The 22,360-nt window shown below is 44.0% G+C and overlaps 1 protein-coding gene across 11 annotated transcripts in view; it reads right to left on the bottom strand.

Moving 5' to 3' along the window:
- INPP4A (inositol polyphosphate-4-phosphatase type I A) overlaps nt 1-22,360 on the bottom strand; it is a 150,952-nt gene that overhangs the window by 89,131 nt on the left and 39,461 nt on the right. For all 11 annotated transcript variants that reach the window (XM_075590520.1, XM_075590522.1, XM_075590519.1 and 8 more), the window contains exon 2: nt 9,526-9,582. The gene's annotated coding sequence lies outside the window, so the exon portion shown is untranslated. The remainder of the gene's footprint in view (nt 1-9,525; nt 9,583-22,360) is intronic.

Genomic DNA, 22,360 nt, shown 5'->3' with positions numbered 1-22,360 from the left:
ATTTTTGTTCTACCAAATATTATTTATTAATGATCACGCTATTACAATATACATTTAACGCTATTACAATATACATTTAACACTATTCTATTTTTAGTAAAAAAATATATTCACACTCAGAACTTTATTAATCCTTTTATTTTCTAAATCACTTAAATATTGTACAAGTCTTTTCAGTCTTTATTCAATTTTGAGCTTTCTGCATAATTTGAAAGTTGGTATTCTAACTCAGGGGTGTCCAAACTTCGCTCGCCACGCCCCCTGCCTGCTCTCTCTTTTCCTCCCGCTCTCTCTTTTCCTCCCCCCCCCCCCCCGCAGCTGTTGGAGCCTGGTCACGTGCGCTTGTGCACTCTGGAGCATGAGAGGAGAAGCAGCCTGCTGGAAGCAGAGAGGCTGATGAAACACCCCCCCCCCCCTCCCCGCAAGGAAATCAACAGAGGACAAGTGAAGGAAGATCTGCCTAACAAAGACAACAAGAGCTGGCAAGCTATGCACCAATGCACTGCTGTATAGCACGCTTGTGAGTGTTCCTACTTTTATCTTTTCCTGTAATAAACGTTATTATGCCATGCCCCTCTCTCTTTTCTTTAAGTGGAACAAGTGTGAAGAGACACACCTATCATCTGGATCAAGTTAACCTGTGGATACTTTCTCCAAAGTGGACGTACTTTGCGGGACATTTTCTCTTGGACATTTGTATATGTAAGTGCACTTATCACAGAGATTGGATATATTTTGCACTGTATATAGGATAGTTGTGTGTTTTATAGGTTTAAACACACAGTTTTTAGTTTTTTTGCACACTAGGGCACATATGTAACCCACGTGCTGGTATTGCTTTTTCCTTTACATATTACTTTTTGGGAGGATTTGAATCACCCCCCCACAATCCAGCAGCGGGATATTTAGTCACTGTTTGTATTTAGAAGTTGGCGCTGTGTTTTCTTTATTCACTTCACAATTGTTTGTTAGACAGCAGAACCAAAAGATCGACTATTCTGCAGTAGATGGTTGATGTATGCCCCTGTGGTGGCATTGTCTGAAAATACTCCAACTGGGTTATGACGGATGTGATCCTACAGAATTAATCACGGCGCTTATTTTTAGGATGTTGATTGGCAGTAACCTTTCCATTCTGGATCAGGTTTCCTATACATAAATTGCGCTTGCATGGGCGCCCCAAGCTTGGAGACTTGCATCGCTAGTAACCACCTTTCTATGGTGAATTGAGAAAAAGTCCTTGAAAAATGCTGAATAAACCTTCTGAAAACGAAATCCGGAGTGCCCACTTTCTTTCATAGCTGGATCCCAACAGGCTCGGGGACCCGCTTATTTTAAAATGTCAGACTTCACTTTTCCAAAGCTTGAAGTTCCCCATCTTCAAAAGGGATATACAGTGGCAAGAAAGAGTTTGTGAACCCCAATGGTAATTAAGGACATTCCATAATTTTTCCATGATACCCTTCGTGGATCAAAACCAGCATTTTCTTAAGATATCCAATAGGGTTTATAGTAACAAATGCCATGTCTTTTGAAACAAAATGTAGGCCTTAGACAATGAGTAATTAAGTCAGGTTATGTGCAAAAGGAAGTGAAACCCTGGTTTCATCAGCTAAATTAAAGGGGATAATTGGAATCAGGAGTTTAAATAATTTGAAAATGAAACCCCAGGATGTCCGCCGACAAGTCTATCTCCGCCCAGTGACTGTTGGCACGCGAATGGCTGCTGGATTGCTTAAGCTCAGTCTCTCACCCTAGTTCGGCCCTGTCTGATGGACATCAAATACATAATTCGTACGTGTGAAAATGGCAAATGGTGCACCCTTCCACAACCCAGTAGGCTGTGTCCTCCTGGACTGGGAAGCAGGCCGATGAGTCTAGGCTGGAAAATAAAGTGTTGCTCGGCAATGACCTAGGCCAGAGGTGCGCAAACTGGAGGGCGCGGGGTTTACAGGCGCCCGCGCGCTTCCTGAAGGCACATAAATTAAGTGCCGGGGAAGTGGCGAAGGCCACTGTAAACTGCACTTACCTTGCTCCTGGTTGCAATGCTAACGCTGGAGCCAAGGTAAGAGGGGGGGGGGGGAGGAGGCGCGAAAAGAGAAGAGCCGGCAGGGGGACACAGGGAAAAAAAAAAAGCTCGCCTTTTTGCGCTCGCCTGCAATAGAGAATACAAAAGACGAAGGCAATAGCAACTCCCGGTGGTGACTAGTAAAAGTACACTAGCCAAAAGACAAGTAGAAAAGTCCTAATCAGAAGAAACTCTATAGGTGATAAACAGAGAATGCTGAAGTAAATAAAAAACACGACCCCACTCAACCTTCGAGTAAAAAAAAGAGAGTCTTATTTTTCCTTAGAGAGAGATAGACGTCAAACGAGATGAGGGAGCGGGATACGTTGTATGCAAAAAATAAAAGGTACCTTTGAGATTGCTTCCGGAAATCGGGGAACAATTCAAGGTAGCAGTGGATATAGAGTGCTTCCTAATAATGCCAAGTCGGTCGGGTAAGAGGTACATCCTCATAGTAGTGGACTTTGTTACTTAGTATCCCAAAGAGGTAGCATGTTCATCCATTGAGGTCCAAAATGTAGTGGATGCGCCAATTAATGTATTTTCTAGGGTAGGTTTTCCTAACCGATCAATGGACACAGTTCATGTCCAAACTGCGGATACCTTAGTTAAGTACATGGTGGAGCTTAGGGAACAGTTAGAGGACTTCATGGAGTTTGCAAAGGCGAACCTCAGGACACCACAAACCAAGCAAAATCATTAGTATGGCCGCAATGCCTGTAGTAGTTTATCCGTGGGCAGTAGATATTGGTTCTGAAACCCACTAGCCAAAACAAGCTGCTAGCTGCCTGGTCCAGCTGTACACTGTTATCCGGAGGGTAAGCTAAATGAATTATGCGGTTGTGCCAAATAAAGATAAGCAAATTAATGTGGTACGTTTTCTGCTTAGTATGAAAGCATATTATGCAAATGAGCCGGTGATTATGGCCATTTGTAGCCCACCACTGGGAAATCAGGTGAGCCATTCTTAAATGCAAACAGCATCATCTGAACACCATGGCACTGCTCCACATCTCAGCCGAAATCAGTCAGATGAAGATGGTCAGCGTCCAAATTTTTGATGAACGACCAAAGCGGGATCCGGAACAGACCAGCAAACCGCCGATTAGGGGCTCCAAGCAGGGAGGGTGAAAGCTCCTCTCTTTACTGCACTGCAAGTGGCAGCAGATCCACTCCTCTCACAGTCAGCGTGGTGATATCAGGGTCTTTTATAAAAGCCTTACGTGCTTCTCTCACTCACAGAAAACTTCATCCCCTTCTCCTGGTGAACTCGCCTGTGAGTGATGACACACATAGGGCTTTTATAAAAGACGCTGAGTGAGAGTGGACCTGCTGCCGCTTGCAGTGCAGTACGGCTGAGTCCATGGTCAGCGCTTAGGCGCTGACCCATGCTGAGGTGCGCTGACGCTTGTCAGTGAGCCCCTGCAGCCGCAATGAGAGCGGCTTTAGCAGGGGCTCACGCCCGCTTACGCTGGCGTGCGGAGGCATAGGTCTTTAAAAAAAATTCTCGTTTCGGCGCTCACGGGAGCACAGGGCCGGTCACGTGAGCAGTTCGCCCAATGGGGGTGAACCAGCTCCGTGACGTCACTGGCCCGCCCCCCCGACGGCGCGCGAAATAAGGCCTCAGCGCGCCACCGCACGGCTGCAGTTACCATGGACTCAGACTTAAGATGAGCCATCACCTTCCCTGCACGGAGAAACTGATCGGTGGTTTGCTGTTCTGGATTCCGCTCATCAAAAAAATAGGACGTTGACCATCTTCATCTCACGGATTTGTCAGATATAGAGCAGTCCCATGGTCCCATGGTCCCATTCTTTTTTAGACTTGTTGTGGTCCCTGGAACCTGCTTACGTTTCCTGCCTCGATTGGAATCACGCGAGGATCATCTAAGAGGACATTCCTTCTTCCCTCCCCCTTCTACCAAGGTCTATTTGATTTTTCTCCGAGACATTTCATTCTTTTTTGCATGTTTTGGCATTTGAAATGGGACATTTGGTCGTGGCCATTTCGTGGAGACCAAATCACCGCTGGCGTTCGGCCCCAGACACTCCGCTGCGGGCAGCTTCTAAGGTATCTTTTACTACTGCTTAGGGTAGGGGATTAATTTAAGGGGTTTAGCGTAGGGGTTAATTTAAGGGGTTTTAGGGTAATGGCCTAGGGTCTCAGGTTTTAGCGTGAGTGCTTCGGATAGGAGGTTTTAGGGTAAGGGATAAAACGTAGAGACTTAGCGACAAAGCAACGACAGGTCCCGACGGCGGTTGAGTAGCAAAAAAGTGCCCGCGTTATTTGGTCACGCCGGAATGGTTACGACCTCATGTCCTAGACCACGTGGATTCATTGTTCTGATATACCCATCTGTTCCCCCTACTGCACACGTTCTATCATAAGAACCCTTATTTAGTCACATTAGACTATACATCAATTTCAAGTATACAAATAGATTTGGTAACAGTTACATTAACACTTCGTAGATTATCTATATACACTTATTAACTTTAATATTGGCGATTCATACACACACGCACACGCACACACACACACACACACACGCACGCACGCACACAATAAGTTTGTGAATTTAGAAGACTTCTACGAGATTCCATGGAGAAACAGAGATAGAAATCTCACTAGATCATATTCTCGCTGGATCAATGACCTCATCACAGTCGCATGTTTTCAGAGTAACATTCATTTTCTCTCCATTTCTTATTGTGAGAAATGCCGAGTACACAAAAAGGCCCTAAAAAATTTGGAGGGCAATTTAGGTCACTTCTAAGACCAACACAGAAGTGACTCAACCACACACAGTTTTAACAGTTTTCTAAATTTGGCTTCCATTTCCCGTACAATTGTCACAAAGGTCTAAAAAATCAGTACAAATGCTTCAAGCCAGGTCAATTAGTGTTCATTATATGGAGATCTCAGAATGCAATCAAGATTTTTAATCAGCTACCCCCTGTGTAAATGACGATAGCTCAGAGAGGAAATTGAATAAGAAGATCAAGAACAACTTAAAGTCAGTAGTGATTAAACACGCTCCCCAAGGTTTTTTTCACCATACCTGATACATGACTTGCCTTTGTCTGAATATGAATGCTATTGCCGAAGAGGAAATTGTGTCATCTCCTGTTGCTTGGGCAGAACAGTTGCTACTGTATTCTCTCCAAAGTAAAACTCACAATGTGATATTGGAATACATGCATTACAAAGATACATCTACTGAATAGATTATTTATTTTTTTAAACGGAGGTTTGCATTACATAAACATATGTCTAATAGCAACAGTGCGTTCGGTCAATACCATGGTGCCATTTTCATATAGTTGTACAGTGTGGCACATTTCATGAATATAGAAAAACAAAATGTATATTTTGTAATGTAATGTACACCCTCCTTGAAGCCAAAGTTCCTCAGCAAAGCTAGCACCCTCCTCAGTCTAGTCCTATGTACAGTATGGTGGTTCTCCAGTGTGACATCTGCACAGCTATGAGTGTCCCCAACGCCCAGTCCTGAAAGCAATGACCAGCACAAGCAGGTGTTTCATGATTGCATCTAGCAATAAACCATTGGTGTACATATCAGTAATTGATCGGTGCCTTCCCACTCAGGACCAAGCCAAACTAATTATACATTTATTCGTTTTCATATAGATGTCTTTTTTTGCACAATAAATCTGACACCTTTGAGACTTCAGAACTATTGTATTTCCAACGTGTCTTTAGTTTGACTTATTGAACAGAACTCTTCTCTTGGGTTACAATGTTACATTTTCTTTTTCTTCTAAGGCCTGGGACATAGTAAAGAATTTGGTGCTGCTGCTCGCTGTTGCTTGCTGCCGCTCGCTCTACCAGGAGCTTTTTGCTGTCCTGGCAGAGGAGACAGCAAGCGCGCTTGGGAGGCGGGTATCAGTGTGTGTGTCACTTGGTAGGCGTCAGTGTGTGTGTCACTTTGAAGTGGTCTGTGTGTCACTTTGAAGTGGTCTGTGTGTCACTTTGAAGTGGTCTGTGTGTCACTTTGAAGTGGTCTGTGTGTCACTTTGAAGTGGTCTGTGTGTCACTTTGAAGTGGTCTGTGTGTCACTGGGGTGTGTGTGTGTGTGTGTGTGTGTGTGTGTGTGTGTGTGTGTGTGTGTGTGTGTGTGTGTGTGTGTGTGTGTGTGTGTGTGTGTGTGTGTGTGTGTGTGTGTGTGTGTGTGTGTGTGTGTATATATTATATAGTATTTTAAAAATGTAAAAAAAAAGACATGTGAGAATAAATTATTTATTAACATTGTGCAACTTTGATAAATACACACACACACACACACACACACACACACACACACACACACACACACACACACCTCTGTGCTGCCTCTGTCTGGTCTGGTGGCTCTGTAGGACCGGCTGCAGCCCCATTGGATGGGAGCGGTCACGTGACCGCTCCTCCGCTTCCCCGAGCTGCAAATTTCAAACTTGCCTGTCTCGGGGAAGTTTCTCAGCCTCCGCGCGCATCAGCGCACATGCGGAGGGAGCAACTATAGCTGCGCTGATTACAGATGCAGGGGCTTTGTGCATCTGTTCAGCGCGGCTCAGCCCGCCTCAGCGACGCTGATTTCACTATGTCCTGGGCCTAAGAGAGGAGGAGCGCTGGCTGGTGTGTCCAGTGATATGTAAAATACAAAAAAGAGCAAATATAGTGCAGATGGTAAGTGATATATCTCTATCAATCTGTGGGCTCTTAACACATTTTCCATATAATAAGCAGTAGTGAAACGCGTTGAGTCGGCATTGTAGGAGAACCAGAGCTTTGAGGAACTGGCAACCGGAGTTGAATTCTAAGGCAGGACGCTCTTCCGCCCTCACCTGTGACGCTGCACCGGAAGTGACTTATGCGGAAGCAAGGGGGCAGACGCGAGTGAGACGCACAGAAGCCTATACCAGCGAGGTCCTTCAACTCATCGGCGGTTCTCTCCAACGTGTGTTATTATATGGAAAATCTGAGTGAGATTACTCGTATCCTGTATTATTCATTCAACATAAATGGTCATATAGTGTACACTATTGTGGCATTTCTTTCTCATTACATATCGACGGCATCATCATATATTGAGGGATTTCTTGAGATTTACAACATCCAGACATCCAAGGGCTCCAGTCAGAGAGAGAAGAATCTCTGACATATCTTTAACATCTGAAAGTTTTGTGAGTGCAACTAGTTAAGAGCCCACAGATTGATATATCACTATCACTTACCATCTGCACTATATTTGCTCTTTTTTGTATTTTACATATCACTGGACACACCAGCGCTCCTCCTCTCTTAGAAGAAAAATAAATTGTTACCATCGGGACACAGAACAGTCCCCTTTGAGGGTGTCGAGCTGCTTCACCTTGTATATTTTATTATATATTTTTATGTTTGATTGGTGAAGGAAATGTATTCAATTTTATTTCACAAATTGAAGTATATTCACTTTGCACTTATTATTTTATTGTTATTTATATTATCACTTAAGCGCCCAGTCCACCCCCCTCCTCACTTACAATGTTACATGCAAGATGCACAAGAATCAAGTCCCTCAAAGATCCCATTGAAAATTAAAACTTCCAAAAACGATTAAAAAATTTCATTTTCAAATACTGTACTTTGAGATGACCATACGTATGAAGACAGCAAAAGATAAGTCATTATAATTACTGTGATGTATTTTCATCCTACTGTATGTACTTTTTTCAGGATTAATATGTATAAATGTCAGGACCCATTTAAGCCCTTTTGCCAATAAGAGCCTGCAACACTTTGCTAAGGCAGGTTACATGTGCAGTCACACAGCACCATAGGGACAGTGACTGACACCTTAATAAACGTGTGTGTAAATATTTACATTTACTGTACGTTAGAGAAATAGAATTTCCCTCATACATGAAAGGAGCAGTCCAACATGGCACCAGCCTTACTAATAGCACTGGCAAAACAAATAGATTTTAAAAAGCTGCCAAACATGTTTTGATCTGTTCCATCATAAAGCAACAGAACTTTGAGAAATGTGCAAGTCAAAAGTTTATACCTATACCAGTAATATGTCAACCATTTTGCTAAACATCTTAGTTAACTAGAGGCTACAGAACGCAAAAAATATACATTTTTTGACTCTCTGACTGCCTTCCTTCTAAGCCAACGGGGTATGAAGTAAATCAAAGAACCCTGTATAACACCAATGACATTCATGACAGCGAGCCCTGATTTACTGTCTATAGCAGGGGTGGACAAACTGGGGGGCGTGAGATTTTCTGAGAGGGCCAAAGAGTTTACAGAGGCCCCACAACATTTAAATTACATGCCGGGGCTCGCGTGCAATGCCTCTGTAAGTTACCTTACCTGGTCTCCGGCGGCTTCTTGCGACGCTGTCTCATTCAGGGTCCCAGGACATCATGATGCCTCGGCAACGTGACATCACATGACGTCAGAACACCGACAAGGTGAGGGGGTGGGGTGCATAGAAAAAAGTTTGCGCACCCATGGTCTATAGCAGGGGGACGCAATTTTTTTCCCTGCGCCCCCCTGCTTCTCCTCGCGCCCCACCCCCTCCCCCACTTACCTTGATTCAGACGTCCTGGTGTCAGGTTGTCATGGCAACGTGACGTCACATGCCGCCGCGTTGTCATGGTGACGCGTCACCAAGAGCGTCTGAATCAAGGTAAGTAAGGTTTAGAGAGGCCCTGCAGCTCCCCCCGGCATTAATTTAAATGTATTCATGAAGCGCGCGGGGCCTCTAAATGCCGCGCCCCCCCCCCCCGCAGCAAAACTCGCACCACCCATGGGGGGGCACCCCCCACTTTGCGCACCGCTGGTCTGTAGCATTTGCTCCACCTCAGTGATAAGGGGAATATGTCAAATGACCAATTAGAGACAGGACAAATATATGGACTGGAAATCCCACGTTAAATTACTGTTTCAGGATAAACATTAACATTTATTTTAAAACGCCAACTTCTCGTATTGGAAAAAGTAATGTTGCCTGGTTTCAACCCATCAAATCACTGTAATTAGCTACATTGTCATACGCACCTAATGCATATTTGAAGACATAAAATATTGAAAACTTAACCGAGAGGAAATCTCTGCTCCATTACCTCCGTATAACTACTACCTGCTGTAACTCAACATGAAACAAGAGGCACGGTGAACGCATTCACGTCTCACACAAAATGTTCCCCGTCGTTCAAACCGGATCAACTTTTATAGCAATGTTGCCTGTATTTCATATTCGGCTTTGCGGTTTCCGACTAACCACAGCACAATTAGATTGTAAGCTCTTCGGGGCATGGATTTTCTTTCCTATTGTCTGATTTTGCTGCACTTATTGTATAATTATAATTCCCTGTACTGTATTTTGTGAAGCGCTGAGTACACTTTTGGCGCTATATAAATAAAGACATACAATACAATAAGATTATTTGTCCACTTCATTTACCTCGTGTGAAATCCATGTTCTTCAGATATTGCGTCTCGTGTCTTTTATATGTGAGCACTGAAAAACACAAAGAGGGAACTTTGTTTATAACATTATCAAAAAGAACGCCTTAATTGTAGGCCAAGTATAATAAGCATGCAACACATATACTGTACGGTACATGCATTTAAGAGGATAGCTATTCATGGCAAATATTGTTGCAATCCGTCCCCCTCCCTTCAAAGCCTTGTCCTGACAAAAGAAACACTTCAATTATTCTGCCTGCCTTTCTAGTATTCTGTTTATGCTTACAACACAAAGGCCATTTAAAGAGGCACCAATATTGCACACGAGCCAAAATTACTTCAAAAAGGCATACCGTATAAGATACTAACCCATTACTTCTATCACTGGAATATGATAAACAGCCATTTCAATAGGCCACAAAACGAAAAAAATACATCAAAATGTAAATATCTAAATTATAATTAAACACGACTAATACATTATCAACTTTCAGCACTACATGCTGCTATAAATTCTCACAACAAAAAAAAAACAGGATTTTATATTCAAGGCTAAAAAAATTAAATATGGTTTCATTACAAACATGGAGGTATAATTACTTTATAGAAATATTTTGTGTAGAATTTTTTTAAGCTGTATGTAGCTGGGTACCCTCTTTTTTCTCCTCCCTGGCAGTGGTCCCATCGCTTGTGAGGTTCAGGGGATGTTGCAGCGGCCAAGTTGTGGTTAGTGCTGCATGTATTATGGGACTGTGTTGCGACGGCCATCTTGTGGATGGTGCCGCCGGAAGGGGCTACAAAACCAGGATGTCCTCAGCGGGACTGGAGACAGCGAGGCAGTCCTGACGGAGCCGGCGACGGGAGAGGTAGTGTCCAGGGAGATAGTCAAGTCCCCTTGATTAGGCCAGACCCGTTCCCCGTAGGCTCCAGCTAGCTTCCATCACACAGTAGTGGAGTGTTGTAGGGCCTGCCATAGTCCAGGGATTCCCCGTTAGTATTAGGCCTTGGCGGAGAGGGACTGGCGCTGGGAAGGAGGATTCCCCAGCCGGAGGATCACCGCGAGTCGTGACGAACTGTGAGGCGAGAGGGGATTGTGTCAGAGGCCCTGCCTCGTGGGACCACACTTGCAGCCCGTCTACAAATCCCCTGGTGTACTCGAGTAGCCAGGAAGGTACCACATGCACCAACACTTCACTGGAGGGTAGCTCTGCCCTCACATATATACGTGGGTGGGATTGTTCTGCCGGACACTGGTCTCTAGGTGCCCAGGGCATCCTCATTCCTTTGGGAGGGGTGGCGGGGGGGGGGGGTGGTATAATTACACCTTTTGTTATTTGTGGTTATTGTATTGTGCATAATGTTTGTCAGGATTGCAATAGGACCATAGTAAAATATGTTGAATATACATTTGTTTGGATTGTGGTTATTCAGGGTATACAATAATAGGTATACTGGTTCCCGTGAGGGCCTATCCCGCCAACGCTGGAATGCTCACGCGTGGAGGCGCTGCACCAGCCACCCCAAGCGCGGAGGCTTAGGCCTCTTGTGAGCCTAACAGGTAGCACCATAAGACCCGTATCTGCTAAAATCACCCAGAGGAGGAGGGAAAGGGTGTTACATGTATAAATAAGAAAAAAAATTCTGCTTCAATTTCATTTTGCCATGATGTGCTCATTTTAGATGTCCCATTTTGTTGTTAATGGCACTGGACAAGAAGCCCCCTAGCATACATCCAATGAATACGCAGGAAACAGGAGATAAAACGATCTACATGCTGGAAGCAGCAACTTGGATATCCTAGTCTTATGCAACCAAGCCAGATGTCACAAATCATTCTGCATCTAATTAAACACGCCTAAACGGCTTTATAATCAAAACACACAGTACAGTCCTGAAAGATTCAGATACCTACACATTGGGGCACCCAGTGCTTAAAGAAAGAAACACAATTGTATCAACTATTTAGGAAAATAAATACAGGAAGGAAAAATACATTTCAGCCATGGCCCACAGAAAAGCGCTGAATGCTGCGGAAGTGTCGCAACTCTGCTTCGGAGACAACACGGGGCGTAGGACAGCAATTTCAGAACAGGAAATGGTTTGTCAAACGGTTGAGAAGTATTGGCTAGGTTACAGCATCAGTGTCTTTATACATATACATTGAGAGCGCGAAGGCATGACATCACAGTCTCCATGCTGTATTTTGCAGTTAAGAAACACTTCATGATATGAAAAACACATCAATGAAAGAAGGCAAGCAACTGGGTCTATTCAACTCGAGATACACATACAGCAGCTGTGTGACCATCAACACATCTGGCACATGGGACAGAAAGTTTGTATGAGAGGAGTTGATCAACAGGCATTATATATGTTGGTACCTGCAGTGTGTGTGTTGTTTTTTTTTTAAGGTGCATAACCTATCTTGAAATGTAGCACTGTGTGATGCAATTTAAAGTAGATTGTCAACCTTATCTTTTCCTAGAACTTTCTAGATCTTAATGTTTTCAAAAAGGTCTGAAGCCAGCAGTGCAGTATTCACGTGGCCACGGTTTATTTTTCTTTGCTCCACCCCACCAGGCAGCACAGAGCTTTTTCCCATGGAGACTTCAAAGACTTCGAGAAGCAGTTTCATCCCGAGTGTCTGATGAGGTTTTCTGATGTCACAAAGTGAAAGGGGGTCTTGGAAGCCATATACACTTCGGTTTTGGCCTAATTTTACAGGAATAAAGCACACTATTTAAAAATAATGCAGCCGGGAAGTAAAAACAGATACCCCTTAGTACAGTATGGTGAAGAACAGGTACCCCTTAGTAGAGTATGGTGAAGAACAGATACCCCTTAGTACAGTATGTGAAGAACAGATACCCCTTAGTACAGTATGGTGAAGAACAGGTACCCCTTAGTACAGTATGGTGAAGAACAGATACACCTTAGTACAGTATGGTGAAGAACAGGTACCCCTTAGTACAGTATGGTGAAGAACAGGTACCCCTTAATACAGTATGGTGAAGAACAGATACCCCTTAGTACAGTATGGTGAAGAACAGGTACCCCTTAGTACAGTATGGTGAAGAACAGTACCCCTTAGTACAGTATGGTGAAGAACAGTACCCCTTAGTACAATATGGTGAAGAACAGATACCCCTTAGTACAATATGGTGAAGAACATTACCCCTTAGTACAGTATGGTGAAGAACAGTACCCCTTAGTACAGTATGGTGAAGAACAGTACCCCTTAGTACAGTATGGTGAAGAACAGTACCCATTAGTACAGTATGGTGAAGAACAGTACCCCTTAGTACAGTATGGTGAAGAACAGTACCCTTAGTACAGTATGGTGAAGAACAGTACCCCTTAGTACAGTATGAGGAACAGTACCCCTTAGTACAGTATGGTGAAGAACAGTACCCCTTAGTACAGTATGGTGAAGAACAGTACCCCTTAGTACAGTATGGTGAAGAACAGTACCCCTTAGTACAGTATGGTGAAGAACAGTACCCCTTAGTACAGTATGGTGAAGAACAGTACCCCTTAGTACAGTATGGTGAAGAACAGTACCCCTTAGTACAGTATGAGGAACAGTACCCTTAGTACAGTATGGTGAAGAACAGTACCCCTTAGTACATTATGGTGAAGAACAGTACCCCTTAGTACATTATGGTGAAGAACAGTACCATCTTAATAGGAGGGCCTGTAGAAAACAAGCCCAGGGTCACAACTAAAAAGGGCCCCACAATCGCATGTTAAAATTATAAATAAAATACGTACATGGGGGAAAAAAATGGAGTAACTCCCTTTTGGCATGCTTGGGGATTAACTGGGTGGGCTCACAAAGTAACGCTCCCCTCCCATACATCAGGGTTGCGCAAACTTTTGAGGCTGCACACACCACCAACTCCCCCCCCCCCCACCCAGTCTACTGCAACCGTTGCTCACGCCCCACTTCCCCCAGTTCCCTGCGTCAAATAACACAGTGGGTCATGTGACGACACATGACGCCGTGTTGCCATGACGACACGTCAACAGCCATCTGAATCTCCGCAAGCAATAGATTGCAGAGGCCTCACGCGATTCCCCGGCCTTTAATGTAAATGCCGTGGGGAAGAGCGCGGGGCCTCTGCAACCACCGTGTCCCCCTACAAAAATCTCCCGCCCCCCCCCTTGGAATAAACCTTAAATACTCCTGTTCCACAGGTGGACATTAGCAAGTTTCAGCTCAGGTAGCATGTAAACCTTTGCGGTGCTCCCACAAGTTAAATTGTAAAACTGGACCCTGATGAAGTGGCAGCAAGTGTTAAGACAAAAGGAGAGGGCTATAAGGGAGTTTGTGGCAGTTACAATATGTAGGTGAATTTTATTTTAAGGCCTTTTGTGCACTGGATCAAAATGACAAACAATATTCAGCTCCTACCAAGCATTGCTAATTTACATACACCCCAATGTCAGAAGTCATTATGTTTGCAATGGTCTCGTGTCATGCACCCTAACGTTTCATCTCAAACTAGGCTCATTCAGTGTAATTCTGTATTACAATTAGTCTACAAATGCTGTTCAAAAGAAGTACATCAGATTTCCAGATAAAAAGAATAATTCCAACATTGGCAGGCCGATACAGACAACCAAGAATATGTGGTTTTCATTAGGATAACTAAATATACTTCATGATCAATAAGCAAGAAATGCACAAAGTTACAGCTTGTGCTGCTTGGTCACTCTTGAGACCCATTAGCTCCAAAATGAGAATTGCCCTTATTGGGAATGTGTTTGCGCAGAATCAAGAAGAACCGTCCGGAGAATTAGAGTGAATTAAAAAGTGTTTACTGAGCAGCTAGATCAAAATGTTCTCCACACCAGGGCCTGTGTGCCAAAACATAGATGCAATCTATTATGGCACAAGTGAGGCTTATTAAAAGCCTAGCTAAATACAGTATTTGCAAGTTAACTAATTCTGTGAACATGAGTAGTTACTTTGAAGGGTGTTACTTCATTGCTTGATCATCCAAAACCACTTGCACACACGTGAATGCACATAACATGCCATACGAATAGAAAGTTCTGCGGGATGGGGGGGTTGGTGGCTGCGGGATGGGGGAGGGGGGGGGAGGTGGCGGCTGCGGGATGGGGGTGGCTTAGGGTGGCACGGTGGCTGTAGGATCAGGGGGGGGGGGGGTCGGTGGCTGCAGGATGGGGGGGCTGGGTGGCTGCGGTTCAAAACCAGACACCTGGCAACCCAACTGATATAGTGATATAAATCACCATAATACTGCTGACGTGCAAGATTCGTTCGATCCGATTAAAATAAATAAATAAATAAAAAGAAGCATTTTGCTTTTGCAAGTCAAGATGCTTCCATTTTTACTAAATTGGATGAGATAACTTTCACAAGTCAGCAATACTATTTAAATGAAAGTTTATGTTGGTTTGTATTGGGGTGGTCTGGTTGAACATTCAGCGGCAGCTTACTGTAGAAAAGTAATGTAGTCTGCGTATGTCTTACTGCAGGAGTCCGAGAATGTGCTCCCTGGACTAGCATTTGTTCTTGAAGAAGTTTGTGGTGGTTCCTGAAATAGCTCTTAATTCACATTAAGGCTACGGATTATATCTAAACTGCAGGGCGGCAATCTATCCGGTAACATCACCGCTGCGATCCGGCAAAGCGGCAAGTTGAACTGTATTCAGGAGGCAGCCGGAGGAGACAGGGCCGTCACGATAGGCATGTATGGTTACATTGGATTTATGCACTTTGTTTTACAGCCATGTGACGTCGCCGGGCGATTTTAGGTATAATCATGGCCTTAGACCAGTGATACCCAACCTTTTTTGTTTGGAGGAACCCTTGAAGTATTTCAAAAAATCTCAGGGAACCCCTATCTGGCTGACACATATTAGGTTCGACAGGGGTCAGTCACAACATTTCACACCTCACGAGTCACCTCTATTTCCCACCCTCTACCCATGTATTTCTCTCCCATCCATCTCACTAACTCTCCTCCTGCCTCGCATGTATTTATCCCTTGCGTCTCACTCTTACTCCCTCTTTTCCTCACTCCCTCCCGCCCCCCTCTCTTCTCTCACTCGACCCTACCTTCCATCAATTACCCCACTCTCACTCAATCCACTCTACAAAATACATACCAAAAAAAACACACACCCGGGGGGGGTCTGTGGTCCATAGGAGGAACCCCTGAGACTGCTTCAAGGAGCCCCAGGGTTCCACAGAACCCTGGTTGGAAATCACTGCCTTAGACAGACAAGTTTACTCAATTTCTAGTGCAATACGGCAGAAAGCTCACCTGTCAGATAACACCCAAATGTAATGAACCAATGTCACAGGCCCAAAAATATGAAGATTCAACAGCTTTGGCAAATAACAAAAATGTTTACAAAATGTCACCCAATTGTTGGGCAACCACAATAATAATACTGTATTAACCTTACGAAGGAACGCCGTCTTTGAGAAACACAACGCACACACAAATCTAAAATAATTATGACCCAGCCAGAACTCTTAGGGTGCACGTGTTCCAGCTGCCCCACTGGTTGTCGGCTGTGTGTCACTGTGTATTTATGACACATCTCCACTCAGATCTGAGTAGCCCCGCCCCCTTCACTGAGCAGCGCAGCGGTGACTTGACCCGTCAATCAGCTTAGTTATCACTGCGCACAGCACGGGGTGGAGAGATCATACATACATACGATTTCCATCAAAAAGAAAGTTTATCAACTCTAAGACATGCTTTTCTATACTTGATTATAAAGTGTGCAAAGTAAACTGCTAAGTAACATTGTAGCAAACAATACATCCTGTGAATTTATTCCCACTGACCAGGGAATACAACACACTGAACCTGACAGAAAAAGCAGGAATCCAAAGCTTCTATTATAGCACATTTTAAAAATACTCAAAATCACAATAAAACAAAAAAAAAAAAAATTCATGCAAACAAAGTGATGCCTTTTGCACTCTGGGGGCTCATTGCATAGTAACTACGCCCTAAAACACCCCATTCGTTTTTCTAGGGGAAACACCGATCTCGCGATCTGTCGCTAAGTGGAACGAAGTGGAGGATTCCCGCCCTTCCGTTCACTGATCTGTGACGAGGTGATAACGTGACTGCGAGTGCTGCAGGGGACGTGCCCAGAGTCGACGAAAGAGGGGGAGAGCCGAGACAAGTGTCCCAGGCCCGGTGGCTGCAGGGGGCCCAGCCAAGAGGTTGGAAATGGGGGAGAGAAATACATGGGGAAGGGGGAGGGAATAGAGGGGCATGCAAGGTGTAAGGGGGGGGGGAGGCTTGCAATGCCGCCGACAAGGGAGCGGGTCGCATCTAGTTCTGGGCCTTGGCAAATCTGTGTGAGGCCCTGCTCAAGCTGCCGCCCCTCTGGCCTTCAAAGGGTTAAACAAATCAATTTTGGAATTATCAATATTACAACCATGATAGGCAGCACAGTGGCCTTAGTGTCTCCTTGTGTGGTCACAAGCGATTTCATACCCAAGAAAATGTCCCATTAACTGAACGATGCTACAAACACTTAGAATTCCTTTACCACTCTCGTACAGGAAGGCTTTTATCCTGCAGAAAAGGGCAAAACCGGCTTGTGTCTTTCCTCTTTAATCCGCTGCAAGAGCTTCCTGCTATCATCCTAGCAAATGGTCATTTCGGATTAAAAATGATTCCCATAGCATTCAAATTATGCGTGTAAGGTGTATATTTGGCTCCCATTAAAAAAAAATCGAAAAGCAACAAATGTGAGATTCATTTCCTACTTTTTATAAAAAAAAGCATCATTTGGAAATTTCTATTAAATGTAAATAGGACAATCCATAAACAGGATTGGCTATAGGACTGTCCCTGGAGCTGAAAAAAGCATGTTAAGCACCCTGCAAAAATAAAAACGAAGTAGAGGGAGCTACTGCATTAAAGGGACACTGCTTCCCTAGGACCAAAATGAACTAATTTCAGTGACAAAGTAAGAGAAAGAACCAACAGACCAAAAGGGAGGGATTTGTAAGGGATAGGGAGAACTGGTGCTCAAAAAAATATGTTGGAGGTAAGATTTTGTGCACTGTGATAAAGCCAGCTTGTGCGAAACATGTCAGAGTAACTCTTTCCTATTTTTGGCATAGTAAATCTTTTTTTATTATCACCCTCTTCGCTCCTTTTTTGTGGTGCAGCGTTTTTTGGCCTTATGCCTAATCCTCCTCAAAAGGGAGGGATAAATCTTTGGAATCCAAAAATCTTCCACGGCTCCAACCATCCTCATTAACCTGCTTTAGAGCACTTGGTGATGGGTCTCAATTCAGTATCCCCAATAATAATTTGGTAGTTTTACTACTCACGAGACTCCCTCTAGTCCAGACTCCATGGGCGTGCTTCCAACCACATGTGGTAAAGGCAAAAATCGAGCGGAAGAGCAAAACGTGCAGCTGCACCTTGATGTTTTACGCTTAGGCTCGATGTTTGCCTTTAATTTGACTGACATCTGGGCAATTGATACCTTTTGTACCAAAATCTTACACCTGTAAGTATTCTTAACTTCTACTCAAGTTAGACTTGGCAGGGGTTTGATGTCCTCCATTTTGTGCAATGTGAATGTGATCAGCGAGAGCTTGTAAAGCCAGAGTCTCGCCCTCGCCCCAGTAACTTTATTGGTGCTCTGGTAAGCACCGGGTGGGGATAAGGATAAAGAAAAACACTTGATTAACATACACTTCCCCATTCAGTGGCCCCCAAGGAAATTAGTGGCCAACTATGTGGAATTGCAACTTTAACACTGCAAACGTAGGTAACATGAGTCATCTGAGAGAAGTGATTATAGTTTCTCGTTTTACACTTGAACTGTGAACACCATGAGTGGTTACACACCTTACAGGGTGCCAGAATGAGTCATCAACCCACAGTCTTAATTAGGTTGATTCATTTTAAAGTCTCTCTGATGCATTAATTTCAGCCTCACTATTTATCAATCATGCATGTAACCTATAAAGGATTGATATGGATAAATAGAAGTGTTTCTGCCCGAGTGTAATACACCTCTGCAGGTATTATATAGAGAATCAGTGGTAATTCGCTCTAGCTTCCAGGTCCCACCTTATGTCCTCTGAATTTATACTGCACGTTGCTATAATGTGATCATCTGAAAACCCAGTGTTTTGGCCAAGCCCACTACATCATGTTTTACAGATTAAGCTCCTCATTCACCTCGGTATTATTGGTGATATTGCCTGCACAGATCTTGTACAATGCTTCCCTTTGGGTGCCACTCTGCCACACAAGGTCTTTGTGCATCTTCTGATCAAATAAAACATCTGTGTTCTGCAGGGCTATATATTAGCATTTACAAAAAAATGCATTTTGTTCCCAACCAGTTAGGTTAGTTGCGTGTAACAAATTAGGTCGCCTGGCACCGAAAATAGCCAGGGTCTGTTCTGCAGAACCCCCAGGTTGAGTATTGTTGCTTTAAAACCTTTACACGACTGTGCCATTGGTTCACTTTCTCTAGAGGAGGGGGCTGCACCTTTACATTTATGGTTATGTAAAAAACACGATCATTGAACATCTAATATTTACCAGCACTTCTCATTTTAAAACATCCATGTAAAATATGTTAAAAAAAAAAATAGTTTTAGAGAATATTTTATAAGTAAAAACTATCATCAAGTATGCGATCCACATGAAATGTATATTTTCACATTACAAATGACATATCGTGTGACTGTATCTTTAAGTGAAATGAGGACAAATACCTCTGTGCTGCTTCCGGTGAAATATTTCAACGCTCAGCACTACCAGGGTGACACTTCTGACTCATTTACTGCTGTGTGCAATGTCTTCTAAACCAGAAAACAAATAAGAATATCTGCCATCTCAGAAGAACGCCCCTTAATCCAAGTAAGATATATAGTCAGCCCTGAGTCATCGTTATAAAGATCAATCATGTTAATTCCGTTAAAGGACTCAACAGCTCACGTTTTTAAAGCCACCGAAGACTGAAGTCTGTAAATGTGATTCCAGGTCTTGCGGGCATATTCGATTGTATTGTATTGTATGTCTTTATTTATATAGCGCCATTAATGTACATAGCGCTTCACAGCAGTAATACACGGGGTAATCAAATAAATAACAGATAAAATAAATAACAGAGCATGGGAATAAGCGCTTCAGACATAAAAGTAACATTAAGGAAGAGGACTCCCTGCCCCGAGGAGCTTACAGTCTAATTGGTAGGTAGGGAGAACGTACAGAGACAGTAGGAGGGAGTTCTGGTAAGTGCGTCTGCAGGGGGCCAAGCTTTATGTATCATGTGTTCAGAATTATCCCCAGTGCTATTCATATGCTTCTTTAAGCAAGTGGGTCTTAAGGTGGGTCTTAAAGGTGGATAGAGAGGGTGCTAGTCGGGTACTGAGGGGAAGGGCATTCCAGAGGTGTAAGACAGTCAGTGAAAAAGTTTTAAGGCGGGAGAGGGCTTTAGATACAAAGGGGATAGAAAGAAGACATCCTTGAAAAGAACGCAAGAGTCGGGATGGTGCATAGCGAGAAATTAGGGATGAGATGTAAGGAGGGGCAGAAGAGTGTAAAGCTTTAAAAGTGAGGAGAAGAATGGAGTGTGAGAAACGATTGGAAACGTTTTTACACTATATGCAATTCTCTTTATTTATGGGGATTCATAAGCCTGGTAAGTGGGAGTGACCGAGTCAAGTAACAGAGTTTGTCCCTGCCGGAAAAAGACCTTCCTGCTTCCACACACTATTTAGCAAGAAAGAAACGTGTAAGTAGGCACTTGTGAATATGTGGCGCCCCTGTGGGCAGCCAACACTGCGCTATGGTCTGCTTGGGTTCTTCTGTTCACTTTGCAGCACTACTTCACTCCTAAAGAGATCATCTCAGCAAAACCCACACATTTAACTACACAAGGAACTATTTTTGGACATTTCTATTAAAAAAAAATTATATTCCTTGAACTCCGTGCCAAGGGGAACGATTTTTTTTGTACATGATATGCCATCATGCACGTTAAGCACTGACTGCAGACAGGCACCATCTATTCAAAAGCAATGCTGGTTTATAACATCCCTCATAGCCCAAAGGCCTCTTTAGCAGGTGTTCACATTATTTTTCCATGTTGTAAAACAAGGTCACCAGAACGGCAGTATTTGCAGCCAGGGAGAGAATGGCAGTATTTGCTGTCATAGGCTATCAATACAGTTTTGATTTTCCAACAAGCAGTTCTGTACACTGCTGGAGATCTGTGGCATTTAATGACATTCCTGGCAGTGTGACTCATATCAGTGACTCACTGCTAATGAAGACTCCCAGAGAAAGATGAAGTTGCCCTGCTTCAAGCAGCTTTCTCTTCTCTATCAAGGCAGTACTGTCATGGATAGCAATGCATTTTTCGGCACATAATGAGGACCTCATCGGCACTGCAGAAATGCATTAAATGTCATAAGATGTTCTTTTGCAGTGTTCATTTTTTCCTATACCAGGGGGAGAGGGGGGAACCCCAAAATGGAATTTTACACAAATCTAACAAGCCTAAGTATTCTAAAACCCTTCGCTAACCGGCAGCATGAAAAGTTAAAAAAATAAATAATTTTTTTTTTTTTAATTACTTTTCAACTATCCATAGTAACCAGATGATTTGGCGTGTTTATACAATCTTTACCTAATCTCTTGTGATAAGACTATTTGTAAGCTGTTGTATATGAAGAGGGAAAGTTCATTACAAGGTCACGTTGTGTTTGACTAATAATGGCCACATACATTTGATTAAAAGGAGAAAGAACAAGAATTACCAGATAACATTAGAATTAAACAGACCCAGAAAAAAAAAATGGATTGACTAATTTCTGCATCAAGGCAAATAACGGACAATGTTGCTTTAGGGGGAACTGAATCTCTCTAAGGAAACCAAATCACATTGGTACATTGTTTTTCTTTAAAACAACCTGTTTGAATAAAAAATGTACTTTAAAGAACCATTCCTGCCTACTTTTTGTTTTTGTTCATTTATTTTTTATTTTTCACAGAGTTCTGGGGGTCTCTGGAGCTGAACCTGTACCAATTTTAGCTCCGGGAACCCAAGATACCGTTTTCGTTACCAGTGTTTCAGCTCAGATTAGGGAAATCAAAATGGCAGGCACATACCACAGGCCAATAGGAAGGCTCAACAAATTACATTGCGACATCCTCATAAATTAGATCTTTGAAAGTCCGGCTATAAACCAACAACTGAAATGGTATGAATCTTGGGAGCAGGAGTGTCCCCGGAGCTAAATATATTGTGGAAAGCCCGCCGGTATAGCCTGGAGGGCCCGCCGGTATAGCCTGGAGGGCCCGCCGGTATAGTCTGGAGAGCCCGCCGGTATAGCCTGGAGGGCCCGCCGGTATAGCCTGGAGGGCCCGCCGGTATAGCCTGGAGAGCCCGCCGGTATAGTCTGGAGAGCCCGCCGGTATAGTCTGGAGAGCCCGCCGGTATAGTCTGGAGAGCCCGCCGGTATAGCCTGGAGGGCCCGCCGGTATAGCCTGGAGGGCCCGCCGGTATAGCCTGGAGGGCCCGCCGGTATAGCCTGGAGGGCCCGCCGGTATAGCCTGGAGGGCCCGCCGGTATAACCTGGAGAGCCCGCCGGTATAGTCTGGAGAGCCCGCCGGTATAGCCTGGAGAGCCCGCCGGTATAGTCTGGAGAGCCCGCCGGTATAGTCTGGAGAGCCCGCCGGTATAGTCTGGAGAGCCCGCCAGTATAGTCTGGAGGGCCCGCCGGTATAGTCTGGAGGGCCCGCCGGTATAGCCTGGAGAGCCCGCCGGTATAGCCTGGAGAGCCCGCCGGT

This window comes from Ascaphus truei, chromosome 3, assembly GCF_040206685.1.
Source record: "Ascaphus truei isolate aAscTru1 chromosome 3, aAscTru1.hap1, whole genome shotgun sequence".
Lineage (NCBI taxonomy): Eukaryota > Metazoa > Chordata > Amphibia > Anura > Ascaphidae > Ascaphus > Ascaphus truei.
This window is presented reverse-complemented; position numbering and strand designations above follow the sequence as displayed.